This window comes from Taudactylus pleione, unplaced genomic scaffold, assembly GCF_031769625.1.
Source record: "Taudactylus pleione unplaced genomic scaffold, aTauple2 ptg001314l, whole genome shotgun sequence".
Lineage (NCBI taxonomy): Eukaryota > Metazoa > Chordata > Amphibia > Anura > Myobatrachidae > Taudactylus > Taudactylus pleione.
Window position 1 is genome coordinate 8,629,555 of NW_028285714.1, and position 21,387 is coordinate 8,650,941.

At 43.1% G+C, this 21,387-nt stretch overlaps 1 long non-coding RNA gene across 2 annotated transcripts in view; it reads right to left on the reverse strand.

The window, feature by feature from the left end:
- Positions 1-10,478, reverse strand: part of LOC148443237 (uncharacterized) — a 233,630-nt gene extending 223,152 nt beyond the window's left edge. For both annotated transcript variants that reach the window (XR_015875716.1, XR_015875715.1), the window contains exon 1: positions 10,422-10,478. This is a non-coding gene — a long non-coding RNA (uncharacterized LOC148443237). The remainder of the gene's footprint in view (positions 1-10,421) is intronic.
- Between the last annotated feature and the right edge of the window lie 10,909 nt (positions 10,479-21,387).

The window sequence follows — 21,387 nt, forward strand, 5'->3', positions numbered from 1 at the left end:
GGGGTATACTTACTAAAGTGTGGGTTTTTAGAAGTGGAGATGTTGCCCATAGCAACCAATATTTTACATACAGATAATTACCAATTCTAAGTAGGGGTGTGCACCGGCCACTTTTCGTGTTTTGTGTTTTGGTTTTGGATCTGGATCTTTCTTCGTGTTTTGGATCTGGATTGGTTTTGCCAAAACCACCCTTCCGTGTTTTGGGTTCTGGGTTTTGTGTTTTGGATCTGTATTTTTTTTAAAAAAAGCATAAAAACAGCTAAAATCACAGAATTTGTAGGTTTTTCTGCTCCTATGCTATTATTAACCTCAATAACCTTAATTTCCACTCATTTCCAGTCTATTCTGAACACCTCACACCTCACAATAGTGTTTTTATGTCCAAAAGGTTGCACCGAGGTAGCTGGATGACTATGCTAAGCGACACGAGTGGGCGGCACAAACACGTGACCCATCTAGGAGTGACACTGCAGTGGCAGACAGGATGGCAGTTAGAAAAACTAGGCCCCAAACTGTACATAATGCAAAGAAAAAAAGAGGTGCAAGATGGAATTGTCCTTGGGCCCTCCCACCCACCCTTATGTTGTATAAACAGGACATGCACACTTTAACAAATCAATCATTTCAGAGCCAGGGTCTGCCACACAACTGTGGCTGAAATGATTGGTTCGTTTGGGCCCCCACAAAACAAGCTGGCAATTAATGTGTCCCTGCACAAACTGGCTCTACGGAGGCAAGATGTCATCCTCATCCTCCTCATCCACCGATTCCTCACCCTCTTCAGTGTGTACATCCTCATCCTCACAAAGTATTAACTCGTCCCCACTTGAATCCACCACCACAGGTCCCTCTGTACCTTCTGGAGGCTGGTCTCCCTGGAAGAGCTGATAATTCATTTTGATGAACATCATCTTCTCCACATTCTGTGGAAGCAACCTCCTACACCTTTCGCTGACAAGGTTCCCGGCTGCACTAAACACTCTTTCGGAGTACACACTGGAGGGGGGGCAACTCAGGTAAAATAGAGCCAGTTTGTACAGGGGCCTCCAAATTGCCTCTTTTTCCTGCCAGTACAGGTATGGACTGTCTGACATGCCTACTTGGATGCTGTCACCGATGTAATCCTCCACCATTCTGTCAATGGTGACAGTATCATATGCAGTGACAGTAGACATGTCAGAAATTGATGCCAGGTCCTTCAGTCCGGACCAGATGTCCAAACTTGGTCCTGCCTGCCCTGCATCACCGCCAGCGGGTTTCCTGGCAGCCCCAGTTGCGGGAGAAAATGAAGAAGGAGCCGTTGACGTGTCACGTTCCGCTTCAGCTGACAGTGTGTTCACCAGCAGGTCTTTGCACCTCTGCAGGCTTGTGTCGGCCGGAAAGAGAGACACCACATAGGCTTTAAACCTAGGATCGAGCACGGTGGCCAAAATGTAGAGGTCTGATTTCAACAGATTGACCACCCTGGAATCCTGGCAAAGCGAATGAAGGGCTTCATCCACAAGTCCCACATGCCGAGCGGAATCGCTCCGTCTTAGCTCCTCCTTCACTTTCTCCAGCTGCTTCTGCAAAAGCCTGATGAGGGGAATGACCTGACTCAAGCTGGCAGTGTCTGAACTGACTTCACGTGTGGCAAGTTCGAAGGGCTGAAGAACCTTGCACAACACGGAAATCATTCTCCACTGCGCTTGAGTCAGGTGCATACCCCCTCCTTTGCCTATGTCATAGGTGGATGTATAGGCTTGTATGGCCTTTTGCTGCTCCTCCATCCTCTGAAGCATATAGAGGGTTGAGTTCCACCGCGTCACAACCTCTTGCTTCAGGTGATGGCGGGGCAGGTTCAAGAGTGTTTGCTGGCGCTCCAGTCTTCGGCACGCAGTCGCTGAATGGCGAAATTGGCCAGAAATTTTTCGGGCCACCCAAAGCGTCTCCTGCACGCCCCTGACGCTTTTCAGAAAATTCTGCACCACCAAGTTTATTGTGTGAGCAAAACATGGGACGTGCTGGAATTTGCCCAGATGTAATGCCCGCACAATATTGGTGGCATTGTCAGATATCACAAATCCCCAGGAGAGTCTAAGTGGGGTAAGCCACTGGGCGATGATTTCCCTCAGTTTCTCTAAGAGGTTGTCGGCGGTGTGCCTCTTACTGAAACCAGTGATACACAGCGTAGCCTGCCTTGTAACGAGCTGGCGTTTCTGAGATGCTGCTACTGGTGACGCTGCTGCTGTTGCTGCGTAAGGTGATACATCTACCCAGTGGGCTGTCACAGTCATATAGTCCTTAGTCTGCCCTGTTCCACTTGTCCACATGTCTGTGGTTAAGTGGACATTGTGTACAACGGCATTTTTCAGGACACTGAGGACACTTTTTCTGACGTTTCTGTACAGTCTCGGTATCGCCTGCCTAGTGAAGTGGAATCTAGACGGGATTTGGAACCGGGGACACACTACCTCCATCAATTGTCTAAATCCCACTGCACTAATGGCGGATACCGGATGCACATCTAACACCAACATAGCAGTCAAGGCCTCAGTTATACGTTTTGCTTCAGGATGACTGCTGTCGTACTTCATCCTCCTCGCTAAGGACTGTTGGAGGGTCAATTGTTTAGTAAAAGTAGTGGTGTTCCTACTTCCTCTCTGGGATGATGAACGACTCCCAGCAGCAGCAACAGCAGCAGCGGCAGCAGTAGGCGTAGCAATGCAGGATCCTCCGGAGGAATCCCGGATAGGAGAGTCAGTCATGCCAGTGATATGGCCTGCAGGACTACTTCCGATCCTGACTAAGGAGGAAATTGACGAGGAGGGAGTTGACGGTGTGGTTTGCAGGTGCTTGGATACAACAGGACAACGGGATTTAGGTGTCCCTGGACTGCTTACGGTCTGAGCCAAAGTTTCTGAACTTGACAGTAACTTTTTATGAACGCGCTGCAGGTGCCGTATAAGGGAGGATGTTCCTAGGTGGTTGACGTCCCTACCCCTACTTATTTCACCTTTACATATGGTACATATGGCAAGACAGTTGTTGTCCGGATTTGGATAGAAATATTGCCAGACCAAAGAGGTGGAATGTTTGGTCTTCTGCCCAGGCATGACCGTGATGGGCTTTTTCATCCCACGGACAACAACTGTCTCCCCCGGTGCCTGATTTAAACAAACCACATCACCATCAGAATCCTCCTCGCCAACTTCCTCCTCAGCGCCAGCTACACCAGTATCCTCATCCTGTTGTACTTCAACAGTGACATCTTCAATTTGCATATCAGCAAGTGGACTGTGGGTGCTCCTTTCAGCACTTGCAGGGGGCGTGCAAATGGTGGAAAGAGCCACCTCTTCCCGTCCAGTGCTGGGAAGGTCAGGCATCGCAACCACCACCACACTTGGACTCTCCTTGGGGATTTGTGATATCTTCTTAGAAAGCACAGTTCTTCGCTGTGCTTTTGCCAGCTTAACTCTTTTGATTTTTTTAGTGGGAGGAGTGCTTCCATCGTCATGTGAAGCTGAACCACTAGTCATGAACATACTAGGGATCGACCTTAGCCGTTCCTTGCCACTCCGTGTCGTAAATGGCATATTGGCAAGTTTACGTTTCTCTTCAGCTGATTTAAATGTCTTTTTCAAGGTCATTTTCCTGAACTTTGCCATTTGGGATTGTATGTGCCCTCTACTATGACATTGGGCATCGGCCTTGGCAGACGACGTTGGTGGCATGTTATCGTCTATGTCATGACTAGTGGCAGCAGCTTCAGCACTAGGAGGAAGTGGTTCTTGATCTTTCTCTATTTTATTTTTATCGGAGAAAGTTTGGTCCTCCATTTATGTTATATCGATTTGATATATACGTGCGGCTAAACACAGAAAATAATTTTTTTTTGGTTTGGACTGGAGTGTACTTTGTGGGTTACAGCACCCTTTAACGGTCAAGCCAGCCGGCCCTTTACTTATGACACAGGCGCACTCTTGGCACTACTTTGTTGATGCACGTGCGGCTACTGTGCACACAATTCACAAACACAGAAAATAATTTTTTTTTGGTTTGGACTGGAGTGTACTTTCGGGGGTTACAGCACCCTTTAACGGTCAAGCCAGCCGGCCCTTTACTTATGACACAGGCGCACGCTTGGCACTACTTTGTTGATGCACGTGCGGCTACTGCGCACACAATTCACAAACACAGAAAATAATTTTTTTTTTGGTTTGGACTGGAGTGTACTTTGGGGGTTACAGCACCCTTTAATGGTCAAGCCAGCCGGCCCTATACTTATGACACAGGCGCACGCCTGGCACTACTTTGTTGATGCACGTGCGGCTATAGCGCACACAATTCACAAACACAGAAAATAATTTTTTTTTGGTTTGGACTGGAGTGTACTTTCGGGGGTTACAGCACCATTTAACGGTCAAGCCAGCCAGCCCTTTAAATATGACACAGGCGCACGCTTGGCATTAATTTGTTGATGCACGTGCGGCTACTGCGCACACAATTCACAAACACAGAAAATATTTTTTTTCTGGTTTGGACTGGAGTGTACTTTGGGGGTTACAGCACCCTTTAACAGTCAAGCCAGCCGGCCCTTTACTTATGACACAGGCGCACGCTTGGCACTACTTTGTTGATGCACGTGCGGCTACTGCGCACACAATTCACAAACACAGAAAATAATTTTTTTTTGGTTTGGACTGGAGTGTACTTTCGTGGGTTACAGCACCCTTTAACGGTCAAGCCAGCCGGCCCTTTACTTATGACACAGGCGCACGCTTGGCACTACTTTGTTGATGCACGTGCGGCTAATGCGCACACAATTCACAAACACAGAAAATAATTTTTTTTTGGTTTGGACTGGAGTGTACTTTCGGGGGTTACAGCACCCTTTAACGGTCAAGCCAGCCGGCCCTTTACTTATGACACAGGCGCACGCTTGGCACTACTTTGTTGATGCACGTGCGGCTACTGCGCACACAATTCACAAACACAGAAAATAATTTTTTTTTTGGTTTGGACTGGAGTGTACTTTGGGGGTTACAGCACCCTTTAACGGTCAAGCCAGCCGGCCCTTTACTTATGACACAGGCGCACGCTTGGCACTACTTTGTTGATGCACGTGCGGCTACTGCGCACACAATTCACAAACACAGAAAATAATTTTTTTTTGGTTTGGACTGGAGTGTACTTTGGGGGTTACAGCACCCTTTAACGGTCAAGCCAGCCGTCCCTTTACTTATGACACAGGCGCACGCTTGGCACTACTTTGTTGATGCACGTGCGGCTACTGCGCACACAATTCACAAACACAGAAAATAATTTTTTTTTGGTTTGGACTGGAGTGTACTTTCGGGGGTTACAGCACCCTTTAACGGTCAAGCCAGCCGGCCCTTTACTTATGACACAGGCGCACGCTTGGCATTACTTTGTTGATGCACGTGCGGCTACTGCGCACACAATTCACAAACACAGAAAATAATTTTTTTTTGGTTTGGACTGGAGTGTACTTTGGGGGTTACAGCACCCTTTAACGGTCAAGCCAGCCGGCCCTTTACTTATGACACAGGCGCACGCTTGGCACTACTTTGTTGATGCACGTGCGGCTACTGCGCACACAATTCACAAACACAGAAAATAATTTTTTTTTGGTTTGGACTGGAGTGTACTTTCGGGGGTTGCAGCACCCTTTAACGGTCAAGCCAGCCGGCCCTTTACTTATGACACAGGCGCACGCTTGGCACTACTTTGTTGATGCACGTGCGGCTACTGCGCACACAATTCACAAACACAGAAAATAATTTTTTTTTGGTTTGGACTGGAGTGTACTTTCGGGGGTTACAGCACCCTTTAACGGTCAAGCCAGCCGGCCCTTTACTTATGACACAGGCGCACGCTTGGCACTACTTTGTTGATGCACGTGCGGCTACTGCGCACACAATTCACAAACACAGAAAATAATTTTTTTTTTGGTTTGGACTGGAGTGTACTTTGGGGGTTACAGCACCCTTTAACGGTCAAGCCAGCCGGCCCTTTACTTATGACACAGGCGCACGCTTAGCACTACTTTGTTGATGCACGTGCGGCTACTGCGCACACAATTCACAAACACAGAAAATAATTTTTTTTTTGGTTTGGACTGGAGTGTACTTTGGGGGTTACAGCACCCTTTAACGGTCAAGCCAGCCGGCCCTTTACTTATGACACAGGCGCACGCTTGGCACTACTTTGTTGATGCACGTGCGGCTACTGCGCACACAATTCACAAACACAGAAAATAATTTTTTTTTGGTTTGGACTGGAGTGTACTTTGGGGGTTACAGCACCCTTTAACGGTCAAGCCAGCCGGCCCTTTACTTATGACACAGGCGCACGCTTGGCACTACTTTGTTGATGCACGTGCGGCTACTGCGCACACAATTCACAAACACAGAAAATAATTTTTTTTTGGATTGGATTGGAGTGTACTTTCGGGGGTTACAGCACCCTTTAACGGTCAAGCCAGCCGGCCCTTTACTTATGACACAGGCGCACGCTTGGCACTACTTTGTTGATGCACGTGCGGCTACTGCGCACACAATTCACAAACACAGAAAATAATTTTTTTTTTGGTTTGGACTGGAGTGTACTTTCGGGGGTTACAGCACCCTTTAACGGTCAAGCCAGCCGGCCCTTTACTTATGACACAGGCGCACGCTTGGCACTACTTTGTTGATGCACGTGCGGCTACTGCGCACACAATTCACAAACACAGAAAATAATTTTTTTTTGGTTTGGACTGGAGTGTACTTTCGGGGGTTACAGCACCCTTTAACGGTCAAGCCAGCCAGCCCTTTACTTATGACACAGGCGCACGCTTGGCACTACTTTGTTGATGCACGTGCGGCTACTGCGCACACAATTCACAAACACAGAAAATAATTTTTTTTTTGGTTTGGACTGGAGTGTACTTTGGGGGTTACAGCACCCTTTAACGGTCAAGCCAGCCGGCCCTTTACTTATGACACAGGCGCACGCTTAGCACTACTTTGTTGATGCACGTGCGGCTACTGCGCACACAATTCACAAACACAGAAAATAATTTTTTTTTTGGTTTGGACTGGAGTGTACTTTGGGGGTTACAGCACCCTTTAACAGTCAAGCCAGCCGGCCCTTTACTTATGACACAGGCGCACGCTTGGCACTACTTTGTTGATGCACGTGCGGCTACTGCGCACACAATTCACAAACACAGAAAATATTTTTTTTTTGGTTTGGACTGGAGTGTACTTTGGGGGTTACAGCACCCTTTAACGGTCAAGCCAGCCGGCCCTTTACTTATGACACAGGCGCACGCTTGGCACTACTTTGTTGATGCACGTGCGGCTACTGCGCACACAATTCACAAACACAGAAAATAATTTTTTTTTGGATTGGACTGGAGTGTACTTTCGGGGGTTACAGCACCCTTTAACGGTCAAGCCAGCCGGCCCTTTACTTATGACACAGGCGCACGCTTGGCACTACTTTGTTGATGCACGTGCGGCTACTGCGCACACAATTCACAAACACAGAAAATAATTTTTTTTTTGGTTTGGACTGGAGTGTACTTTGGGGGTTACAGCACCCTTTAACGGTCAAGCCAGCCGGCCCTTTACTTATGACACAGGCGCACGCTTGGCACTACTTTGTTGATGCACGTGCGGCTACTGCGCACACAATTCACAAACACAGAAAATAATTTTTTTTTGGTTTGGACTGGAGTGTACTTTCGGGGGTTACAGCACCCTTTAATGGTCAAGCCAGCCGGCCCTTTACTTATGACACAGGCGCACGCTTGGCACTACTTTGTTGATGCACGTGCGGCTACTGCGCACACAATTCACAAACACAGAAAATAATTTTTTTTTTGGTTTGGACTGGAGTGTACTTTGGGGGTTACAGCACCCTTTAACGGTCAAGCCAGCCGGCCCTTTACTTATGACACTGGCGCACGCTTGGCACTACTTTGTTGATGCACGTGCGGCTACTGCGCACACAATTCACAAACACAGAAAATAATTTTTTTTTGGTTTGGACTGGAGTGTACTTTCGGGGGTTACAGCACCCTTTAACGGTCAAGCCAGCCGTCCCTTTACTTATGACACAGGCGCACGCTTGGCACTACTTTGTTGATGCACGTGCGGCTACTGCGCACACAATTCACAAACACAGAAAATAATTTTTTTTTGGTTTGGACTGGAGTGTACTTTCGGGGGTTACAGCACCCTTTAACGGTCAAACCAGCCGGCCCTTTACTTATGACACAGGCGCACGCTTGGCACTACTTTGTTGATGCACGTGCGGCTACTGCGCACACAATTCACAAACACAGAAAATAATTTTTTTTTTGGTTTGGACTGGAGTGTACTTTGGGGGTTACAGCACCCTTTAACGGTCAAGCCAGCCGGCCCTTTACTTATGACACAGGCGCACGCTTGGCACTACTTTGTTGATGCACGTGCGGCTACTGCGCACACAATTCACAAACACAGAAAATAATTTTTTTTTTGGTTTGGACTGGAGTGTACTTTCGGGGGTTACAGCACCCTTAACGGTCAAGCCAGCCGGCCCTTTACTTATGACACAGGCGCACGCTTGGCACTACTTTGTTGATGCACGTGCCTCTACTGCGCACACAATTCACAAACACAGAAAATAATTTTTTTTTGGTTTGGACTGGAGTGTACTTTCGGGGGTTACAGCACCCTTTAACGGTCAAGCCAGCCGGCCCTTTACTTATGACACAGGCGCACGCTTGGCACTACTTTGTTGATGCACGTGCGGCTACTGCGCACACAATTCACAAACACAGAAAATATATTATTTTTTTAGCACTTGGGGGGAGCACCCCTGATGGACAGAGCACCCCCTGGACAACACTACAGCACTCCTTTAGGACTGGGACACTGCACAGGACTTTGGAGTGGACACAGCCCCTATGGAGAACTGACTGCACAACACAGTCCAGCCAGCCCCTATGGACTTTGAAGTAGTGGACACAGCCCCTATTAACAACAGCATCACAGCACAACACAGCCAGCCCCTATGGACTTTGAAGTAGTGGACAACAGCAGCACTACACTACACTACACTACACAGCCCTAACTCCCACCCTCCCTCTTCACTGTCCACAGCCGAGTGAGAAAATGGCGCCGACGCGGGTACCTTATATAGGATCCAAAACCCGCGAGACTCGGAAGGCGGGATGATGACGTTTTGCCTCGATTTCAGATCCGAGTCAGGCGGGAAAAGTCGAGCCTGACTCGGATCGGACTCGGATCGGGGGGGCTCGGGGGGGTTCGGATTTCAGAAATCCGAACCCGCTCACCCCTAATTCTAAGCTATAGTTTTGTAACTTTTGTGCTACACATCTGTTATTAATGTGTACAACATGTAAGTACATTCCCAGTCTGATAACTTGTTTTATTCCTACTAATGGGGGATTTAGGCATGGTAACAAATAGATGCAACTGGGATACTTGCAGAAGAAAAAGCAAGCTTCACCATCACTAAAGCATTGAATAGAACCTTGCACTATGCTTTCCTATTATAATGTACCATAATAGGTTTAACAAAATCATCAGTATATCTATAATAAGCAAACAATTCATACACAACTTTGCAAAAACAAAAAATGCCATGGTATCTAAATGTAAACCATTTTTCTACTTGTTAGCTGCTTGGCAATGTTCTACACTGCAATGTTGGAATATGCAATTCAATTTATATTGTCATGCTGTATAAACATTTCACACAAAATAACATTGAGCTATAAAATCATTTTAAAGGTAGAAAAAAATAAATCCAAAAGAAATCAGTCTAATGTATAATAACAAAAAAACACTACATTTGATTATGGTCCATTTCACACAACCATTTTTAATAATTTGAATAACACTAATATAACTATTATATATTAAAAGAGAATTAGAAAATGTTTTTTGTGGTGGAAATTGGAGTGCATCACCTTTGTCATTTTTGCAATCTGTCTTTGCAAGTCTAATCCTGTCCAATGACTGTAGCACCAGGTTAGAAGACTTCACAAACATATTGTTTCACCCCCACTCAAGTGCATTATTACGATCATTTCTAATTTATCTAATGCCACATGGGGTCTACAGCATCATACATAAAGTACAGTATAATTGTAAAAGGACATATAGTGCATACAAGAAACAATAAGTTTAAAGGTCAAAAACAAGTTACATATTTTTATATTTGTATTACAATATGTTGTCCATGCTTTAACTAGCATTGTGTTTGTATTACCTGTGTGTAAATCCTTAGAGTTCCAAAAGTTTCTTAATAAAAAGTACACATATACTTTAGTATGACCTCATTCAAATCACATCATAACTTAAATGGCTATTATGGGATAAAAGTGCAAATCAAAAAAAAATAAATAAACATCTACTTACCAATCTGCACTACTGTTAATATGGGAATCTGACCAGTCCCTGCTCCATGACATTAACTGCTACATTTCCTAATACTAAACAGAAACAGCAGGTGGGACTCAGTTATCCTCCAACCTGAAACTCTTAACCACTTAATTGTTAAAGGCATCATGCTAACAAAATGGACATAGAAGATATACTGTATATATATATATATATATATATATATATATATTATATATATATATATATATATATATATATATATATATATATATAATTAATTCATACACAGGTGCACTGCTTGTGCAGAATGTTCTTTGGAATGGGTTGTGAGAAAAATTGTAAATATGATTTTCTTTTTTTTTGCCAACCTTTTATTATTTTTGTATTACACTTTGGACCTCATTCAGAGGCACTCGCAAAATGCGAGCACTCGCTCTGAACGAGGGCGGCCGCATCACTAAAAAGAGCCGGCCTCCTGGCCGCTTGCTAAGCTGTGGGTAACCACCCACAGCTATAGCGAGCAGCCAAGTTGATGGTTGCAATGGACAAGACCACCGCGACCATCGGGGCTTGTGACGTGACCCTTGTGGTAGGGTCTCATCTGCCGCAAGCCCCAGAGAGCTTTCGGCTCTAATAGAGCCGGAAGCTCTCCCACTGACATCACTGGTGATGTCAGTGGGGCCACCCACAAATGGCAGGGGATCATTTGGGAACACCTCCGTTTGTGAAGCCACCCAGCACCACGCTCACAAAATGGGGTGAGCTGTTGATCACCATCAACAGCCACACCTTTTGTAGTGAACCCCGGAGCGTGCGCAGAGCCCAACATCGACCCACTTGTGAGCACTCAAGCGCTTGCGAGCAGGTCTGAATGAGACCCTTTGTTTGTATTCACTTTTTATTTGCCCCATACAAGTCTAATATACATTCCCTATATATATATATATATATATATATATATATATATATATATATATATATATGCTAAAATACATACAGCCCCAGTGCTCCATTTAGCGTTATATGTATTATAGATAAAATATTGTTTTATTCAGGGGTGAATTAGGAACTTATGCCGCACATCAGCTAGCAGATGAGTCAATAACTGAACGATTGTGACATCTTAATCATATCATCTTTCACCATCCCCTGCAGTGCCTACACTGAATGATTAGTCATTCAGTGTAGGCACCCTCCATCATCCCCGAACATGGTCAATATGTTGGCAGATTGACCGGCATGTTCGGGTGATGATTGATGTCGGAAACGACCAGTGATAGCTCGCATCACTGGTTGTTTCCATCATTTTAGTACCCGATTCATGCACAATTAATGGACAACTGAACGATACTGATGTCGTTATCGTTCAGTCGTCCATTAATATCTGCTAGTGGATGTGCACCTTTAAAGTAGACTTGGATGAAATTATGAAAGTGGCCTAATATATGCCACCAGGGCTGCATAAACTGTAGGTGAAGCCATCATAAAAGTAGGTGGGGTTAAAATATATATATATAACAGTGTTAAATAAATAAAAATAACATTGCCTATCTGTAACCAAAACTTAAAACATCCAAGTGACTTACAGTACACAGAGCATCTTAGTGACCAACATACAATACAGAAAGTATTGTAGTGACTGCTTTATAATACAGAGAGCACCTTAGTGACTGATCTACAATGCAAAGAGCATTCATACAGCAGGGCCACAATATGGAAAACTGTTAGACTGCAGTGCACTCCTACACTGCCTCCTCACTATGCATATCTGCTGGGCACTAGGACCCAGAGTTGCAGGGAGGTCTGACCTACAACCTTATGTGCTACAGCACTTGTGATTGCAGCTATCTTTTATTAGTACTGTGTAGAAAGACATGGTGAGAGACAGAAGTCTCTTATGTAGCTTTTATGAGAGTCCAGTTAAAATGTGTATATAACACTGTTCCTGCATCCCTGCACTGCTACCAATATTCAGCATACACTCACTAGCTACTGAGCTGTATACAGGGATGGACTGGGCCTGAAGTTCAGCCCTGGCAGTCCACCCTGTGCGAGCACCTTAGGTGTGGGCGCTCATGAAGGAGGCATGCCGTGAGTCACAGGGACCTTGCCTCGTGGCACACCCCATCTCTTACCAGCCCATCACTGCAGCCACCTCTTCCCTCCCTTATGCAGGAGCATCTAACAGGTGTCCGGCGGCGTAGGGTTTAGGGTGCATCCTCCTAGAGCATGCCCTGATGCCATCAGCCCTTCTGGCATTTGCCAGAAGAGCCCGATGATCAGTCCGGCTGTATAGAACCCTACTTTGCTTAAGCTCTGCTCCATTAACAGTATGCAAATACCAGTCAGTATGGCTGTACCTATTTTACTTCAATAAACCAAAAATATGCCAGCATATGAAGATATATCTGAGTCAGCATGAAAGTTCAACCATAGAGGAGGTCTTCTGCAAAATCAAATTTGGCAAACCACCTAAGTTGTATGATGAGAATTTGCAAACATTGCAGTCAGTGAGCCTCAATAATCCAGAAGCCACATCTAAATTCTGATTGGTGTGAATGGAAATCCAAAATTGACAAAGAGACTTAGCAAAATTTTATTTGACTGTTGTTAATACTACCAGTGAAGGAACCTTTTCTAAAGTATCTTCTGAGAAAGCCAAGTTGAAATCATGCAGCTGATGAGCTGTATAGAACCCAACTTTGCTCAAGCTCCACTCCATTACAGTGTGCATGTAACAGTGAGTCCAGCTGTACGTACTATACTTCAACAAACCAACACCCCTGGATAAATAACTGGACTGTTTATAGTTTGAGTAATCTGCTGGTGTGTGCCTACATAACTCTGCAATATTAACAACTGCACACACATATTTTCCAATAAGAACATTCTTCAGACAATAAAGATCATCCCAGTAATTGATACACATAACAGAGAGCATCCTAGTTACTGCCAAGAGAAACATCCTAGTGAACATCACAGAAAAATTAGAGCATTACTGTGATTGGTATAAAACACAGATAACATGCCAGTGACTTCACACAATGACATCAAGTCCCTTACCAAGATGGCTGCCATTTGGTCTTCTGCGAATGTGTGGTGCCATCTTGTCACTTTGGAAGAGCACCACAGTAGGAAACAGCAGTGTTCCACATAGCTCTGTGAGACTCTGCAATATATGCCTCCTAAACACACTAAAGGGTACAACCACTGGCTTATACAAATGCGGCTACCCACATACAATCTCCAGATGGTGATCTGTATGCTGTTTGTGCATAACTGTGAGTATGGCTGTACAATCACATTGCAACTTAATAAACTACTCCACTGGTTAAGCAGTGGGTTGTTTGGTGACTTTGAGGGATCCATTGGTATATACTATTACTCTGCTATTACCATTGCCAATAGTACACAAATATTTAACATTCTTAATGTGCCTGTCTATGTAAATGTGCTCTCAGTGTATCTGTCCATGTACAGTGTAAATATGTGTTCAGTGTGCCTCTCCTTAGAGTTTCTTCACTTGCCAACAGATGTTCATGGTGAAGCTTGTGTAACATCAGAAAGGGGTTTCAAATAGAACAGAGTCCCAGCTCGGGTCTTCTATGAGTTTGGAACTCAGATTTAAATCCGAATCTCGGGATTTAGATTGCATGTAAACAGGTACAAATTACATGATTTTAGCTATTTTTATCAATTTTAAAGAAATCCAAAACCACAACAAAACACTCAAGGGTGGTTTGGCTAAAACTAAAACCATACAATTTGAGGGTGGTTTTACCAAAACCAAAATACAGCAGCCTGAACACACCTTTAAAAGTAAGATCCATCCAGCAAGATGGAGTTGCTGACCTCTGGACTAGAGGCTAACTACCAAACATCACTGAGAAGAAAGTGTACATCACAACACTGCAGAAGAGAGAAAAAAAGGGATGGGAGTGTTGTCAGCAGCAAAGCGGCCTACTGCATGTCACTGATCACCAGACACATATAGACCCCTAGTGCCTAGCTCCACCTTCCCATAACCCCCTCATTGGCTAACCACAAATCAATCAAAGCAGTGTTATATCTGAAGTTGTTATCTTATGTCTAATAAACATGAGCTCTGCGTCAATATTTAACCCTTTATCAGTCTGATTGGACTTCTGTCAGCCTGCCTACTTAAAAAAGTCTCCAGAAAAAAGTTTCTTACATAATCACATGGTAGTAGAAACATAGCTACACGAAGAAAGAGGAATAAGTACTGCTGCAGGATCACAAAAGAAGTAAGGAATCTCTCCAAATCCTTGCATGCCCAATGCTATTCATTTTTATTGCCCATGCTAGTTGCATCTTTTTTTGTTTGTCCTCACATTCATTTAAGTACTTATGGATTCTAATACTTTGCTCTTAATTTATATTTATGGAACTGTATTGTTTATTGTGGTTATAACGCACAGTAAAGTACTACAGATAGATATGATAGATGTTGATAGTGAATGGTTATATGAGTTTGGAAAGTACTTAAATGTGCTGATGGAAAAGAAAGTTTTTGGCCCAGACCTGGTCAGCAAAAATATGAGAGAAATGTGAAAAGCATTTCACTTCTTATAAATGTTTTTCTTTGTATGAAAGAGACATAAGGGAAATTGTTCATTAAATTGTGTCTAGAGATTTTAAATTGTACACAGCTATGCATGGGTCCTGATTCTAGGAATAAACTCTGTTTGTAAGGGCATTCTTGTAGTACTCCTGGCACCAAAGACTGAGGAGCTCATTCAGAGCCGCTTGCTAGATGCGATCGCTCGCACCCAAAAATGGGCCCGATATTTAAATTAAATGCTTGCACTGCGTGGCGTAAGGACACCCTCTATGTCTTAGTGAGCTACGGCACTGAGCGCTCACAAGTGGATAAAGACGCCTCCTTTCCCCTTGCAACACACGTCATCTCCTGGAATTGTTTGAATAATTGGTAACATCGAGAGCCATCGGAGCAGCATGCAGCCCTTGGGGTTGCCTTTCCCCGCCGCAAGCACTGGGATCAGTGCTGGATGCAATACATGCAGGTGACATGTACAATGACGCTATTTTGCTAATTATGCATGCCCTTTAAACTTCGTTTTAGTGGCCTGACACGCCTGCATTCGCACATCCACTCCCCCGTTCACAAGTACCTTCCCCTGTTACCATCCACAAATGGCACTATCTGTAACTCAAAGTAGCGGACAGTCTGTGTGCTACGAGTGCATGTTTCCCCCTTTGCTAAGACTGGCTTGCGCACACGCACTGCAAAATAGATGCATGCGCACTGAGCAACAATCGCCCGGCAGCGAGCAATCGCACCTTAGCGACCGGGTCTGAATCAGGTCCTGTGAGTGCCCAGCATGTATCTGAAATCTTTTTATCTGTGTGCTCTGTATTTGTTGAGGAAAAAGCAGATGTGGTGAATATTTGATTTATCCTTTTTGTTTCTTCAGTAATAATAACCAAAGATTCTTTTCTTAGCATGATTAAAGGTGTGAATCAAGGGGTAAATATCTATAATAAGACATACAAGCCTCCCAAAAATGTACTAAGAGAAAAACTAGTAGTTAGAAGACTGGGACAATTTAACAATAGGGGTATCAAAATAAACATTACAATTTTCCTTGGAAAGTACATTTAGGCTGCCTAAAAATTATCCGTGGGATTTCTAGAGAGAAACAAACTTCGAAACTACATTTCTTGTAAAGTATTTTGTTGTGTAATATGTAATTTTGAATGCCATTCCAAATGATTGTCCTAGACAAACTAATACTTGAATACCTATAATTGCAGGCACAAAAACAGACAAATCTCAGGTGCACAACTCCAAATTATTAATAATATATAAATGCAATAGAATTTTGCAATCAATAGAGGTTTTTAGCATAATCTTGGCCAAGGTTATGGGCCTACCCACCATATCCAGGTAACCTCTTTAGGGTAGGTCCCTAAAACTTGTAGGACTTACCTAGAATTGTGCCTAATACCAGTGTGCATATGTATTACCAGACTCCATGCTTTTAAACCAATAAGGTAGGGGTCCTAATCCAGACTGAGGGCATCTCCTTTCCCTCATAAACCAATAAGGTAGGGGTGCTAATCCAGACTGAGGGCGTCTCCTTTCCCTCATAGATATGCACACTGGTATTAGGCACATTTCTAGGTAAGTCCTACAAGTTTTATATACTGTAGTGCAACTTTGGTTCATTTTTGGGGCGTGGGTCCCCCTGGATTGCCTTGGTTGATCTGTTTCAGGGCACTGCATTATAACACATTTTTCTTTTATAACACATTTTAACCCTTCACTGTTTGTTTATTATACATGTACCTCACTTTTTTATTTTCATTCTTTATATGCAGCTGTGGCTGCTCTTAACTATCTAATTTACACTGCACTTTTCTTACTATGGTGGTGCCCTGGGGTAGCTTAACTGGGCCAGTTTGGGGGTGTCCTGCGCTCTGGATTTGAATACTAGTATGTTAGGGACCTACCCTAAAGAGGTTACCTGGATATGGTGGGTAGGCCCATAACCTTGGCCAAGATTATGCTAAAAACCTCTATTGATTACAAAATTCTATTGCATTTATATATTATTAATAATTTGGAGTTGTGCACCTGAGATTTGTCTGTTTTTGTGCCTGCAATTAGTCTCATCAGGTAGCACCTCCCATTATATATATATTACAGGGTGTGCAGTACAGAAGTCTTTCCCAAATACCTATAATTGCAAAGAAAGCAAAGGTACTTTAGAATTATTTAAAACATAAACTAAAACATACTTTTAAGGGTCATTCAGAATTCCTTGCATAATTTAGCCATAGAACACTCTGTTTTTGTTTTTGTTTATAATGTGAACCGAAATAATAATTTTTAATTAATTGGCCCATCATCAAAATAAATAGAGATTCAGAAACTAAATTAGTAGCCTTGCAAATGCCAAATCATTAAGAAGAGATTAGACCTAGTACCAGAGGCTCACAACATTTGTACCCCTTAGACTGATTGATTCTGATGCTGTTACTTTATTGGAAAAAGAGGTTGAATATTTCATAGACACAAGAGCCTCTAAGTATGATTTGATATCTTCTGAAGTCCCTTCTGCATGAAATCCAGTTGTAACTAGCAGAGAACAACTCGGAGTATAACACAAGCGTGTAGTAATTAAGATGTAGTAGAGAAAACACTGAGCAGGGTAAACTCAAATGAAGCAATGAGAGAGAATTCCCTAAAGACTTCTGGGACTAGCATGGTAAATCAATTAGGAAAGAGATGACCCATTAGAGCAGGGTGGCAAGAGGCATGCCCTCGGAAATTATGTGTAAGACCCACAGTGAGATGGAGACCCCTAGAGGCATTACTGGGAGGAAAGCACTGCCAAGACAGTGGCACTCAATGGGACACTGAAGGAGGTTAGTGCCAATAGGGGATTCCGGCCAAACCCTTGAGACCAGCAGAGAGTGCTCCTTCCATGGCAGTTAGTCACTTTGAGTGCAGAGATCAGCAGGTGGACTGGTGATCAGCAGAATATAAAGACAACTTTCATGAGAACAGAAATGTAAATACAGGTGGAAGAAGAGGTCAGTGGTCATGAGATGATTTTGGAAAGAGCCATGAAGGCAAAGGCCATGAAGTGTGTCGTGTATGACAGTGTGTTTGACTGTTTCAAATGTGGCAGAGAAATCAAAGAGTAGAAGCAGGCGGAAGTGGCCCTTCACATTAGACACAAATAGATAACTTGTCACCTTGGCCATCAGCATTTGAGCAATGTGAGTTTAACTTCATCATTCATGTCTCATAAAGTCATCCACACATGTTTTAAAAAGAGATATTGGATGGAAATCTTTATTTGTACAGAGATCATTCTTTGTACATAGTGGGCACTCTGATGCTCCTAGTTTTGAAGGGCAGTGCAAAAACAAGATTTTTAAGAGCAATATTATTAAAATGAGATAAAGTGCAAAATTTACTAAGCGGCGGGTTCTAAATCCCAGCAGTTTGGTGGTAGTTTGCTACCTGCAGATTTACTAAGGCCAAAACTGCTGCAAAACCACTTAAAAACAAATTTTAGAATAGAATAGAAAAGGGCTGTCATTTAGAATCCACCACCAAACCCCCGGGTTTAGAACCTGCCGTCAAACCTCCACCAAACTGCTGGGGGTTAGAACCCAATGCTTAGTAAATTTTGATCAAAGGCTTGATGAGGGTGCATTTTATGGGTATTCCTTGCTGTGTGGAAGGGAACATGGCCATTTCCATGCAGCAAAAGCACTAAATGTCTGCAACAGCTATAAGATGGTAGAGTTTGCATGTTGGCGTATACCTTTAATAGAACACAACTTACACCATCCACTTTCATTAATTGCAGAACATTTCTGTGTGCATTTTGCCCACTAGAACAAAATGCTACACACACATAAAAATTCCAGATGTACTGATGTCCCCTTGTTGATCTAAATAATTAAAGTCATAGATGTGGCTAAACTGGGCAGTATTATATGATTTCACTGGTTTAAAGAGGAATGAGGTCGGAATATTCATGTGATCACAGAATGGGTGGCAAACTTTATGTGAATGGTAGATCGTCTAGATCAGGGGTGGGAAATAAGTGACCCACCAGCTGTTTTTGAACTACAAATCCGAGCATGCATTGCAACAGTTTTAGCATGACCAAATATCTAAACTGTGGCAGGGCATGGTGGGATGTGTAGTCTAAACAGCTAGGGGGGCTGCTTATTGCCAATCCCTAATCCCTAATCTAGATGCATGGATGCAAAACAGAATAATGAAGACAAGGATAAGGTCCCTTGTGTGAGCTAAAATCAACTAAATTCAAAAGGAGAGACCTTTAACGTAGAGCATTTTTATCACAAATACAATTGTTATCTTGGAATTTTGATTATATATATATATATATATATATATATATATACACACATGTTTAATTTTAGCCCATGGGGTTCCCCCTGTTTTAAGTGCCCCAGAACACCAAATCCTTAATATGACCCTAGATATATGCACACACACAAAATTTACAGACATTTTTGAAACTCTCTTTGGGTGAGAAATTTGCTTTTGTAATTTTACTCTGAAAGTGCTCGAGTAAGTGATAAGGTAGTACATGCAAAGTCTTCTTGACTTTAGGTGTGAAAATGTGATATTTTATTTAATCTATTTTTACTATTTTTTTGAATTCAAGTTATGGCTATGTTTAATGTAAAAGGCATCTTAGCAAGAATCAGGTGGCAACTGAAAGGTAGGCAGGTATCTATTATGTGAGATTATTATATGATGAGATTATAACAATGCTGTATAACTTATTACTATAGTACAAGACCTAACGTTATGCTATAACCCTCCCCTCCTAAATATATAACAATAACATACAGTATAAGAGGACAGGGTATTTAGTATATTAAGGAAGACATTTTGTAAAATTCACATGTTTAAAATCTCACGGCCGCCTTTTGAGCTCTATGAGCTATTGATTGAACCTACTTTACACCTCTACAGTATGGCTTGTGCCTTTAATACAAATGATGGAACAGCAGGGTGCTGCTTACACAGTCCACACAACATCAGAGTAGGCTTTGATGTGCTTTTGTTACACTGCATGCTCTGGCCAGCATGCAGTAATGGTATAATAAAACTTGGCAGGCAAGTACAGCAATAATGGTGAAACCAAAAAAGTGTCCAAGACATCTGCCACTGTGAACCTCTTTGTGCCTGAAAATGTTATGGTATGACAGAATTAACTACATTAAGACATTCAGCAGGTATTAACATTAGATATTATGTTTAAAAAAAGGTTTATGCAGCCTTTGGCTATCCACTTGTTACTATATCCCAGAATTCTCTACTAGACCATGCTGGGACTCATAATGCAACAACTGTAGGCCAAGTACATCTTCATCATAACCAATTATCTATCTATGTGTGTTATTATTGTATTTATATTTTCAAATTAGTATCTGACATAGCATGAGAGAAATAATAAGTACTGTGTTTGCTGAACATCACTATTATAATCATTTTAGGATTTCAACTTTAGTTTGTTTGCTTCAAAACATACTGTATGCATGATTCACAAACAGGATGGGTACACGATACCGGCGCTCACAATGTGGGGGTCAGAATCCTGATGCATGCAGGTAAGTAATCTAACCCTACTTCTAACCCTAACCCACCTTTCCCACAGCCTATCCCTAACCTTCCCCTCCAGCACCCTAACCTCAATCTCCTCCTGCAGGCTAACTTTAACTCTCCCCTACCACAGCCTATCCCTAACCCTCCACCTAGTGCCTAAACCGAAACTTATCACTAACCCTAATACTAAGTGTTGGGTTCACAGCTGATGGGATTCTGGAGTCAGGATTCTGACTCCTCTCAGGATTCCGGCATTGGGATTCTGAGCCCCGGCACTGTATGCACCGGGATACCGACTACATCCCTTAATATATGCTATAGAGTGCATGATGCAAATTAATACTAGTGTTTTATTTCTATCATCAGATAAAATAGGCCTTCAAATTTGTTTTTTAATTTGTATATGAAAAAAACTGATTTTATACCTGACGGATCTTTCTATAAAATGGATATTTCATTAAATTTTCCAGGAAAGGCAGTGCTCATTGTAATGGAAGGAAAGGAATTTTATTCTGACCTGTAAAGCTGAGGGGTCGATTCAGACCTGGACGCTAAGCTGCACTCTCTCGCTGCCAAACGGGGCCGAGAATGCAAGTAAGGAGTAAGGACACCCTCTATGTCTTAGAGAGCGACGGCAGAGTGAGCGCACTTCGGAATAAAGACACCCACTTTTCTTTCTTAACACACGTCATCTCCAGGAAGTGTATGATTAATCAGAACCATTGAGAGCCATCGGAGCAGCATGCAGCGCTTGAGGTAGACCCTACCCACTGTGATCACTGCAGGCTGAAATACAACCAAGTGACGTGTACAATGTTGCTTCCATGCTAATTA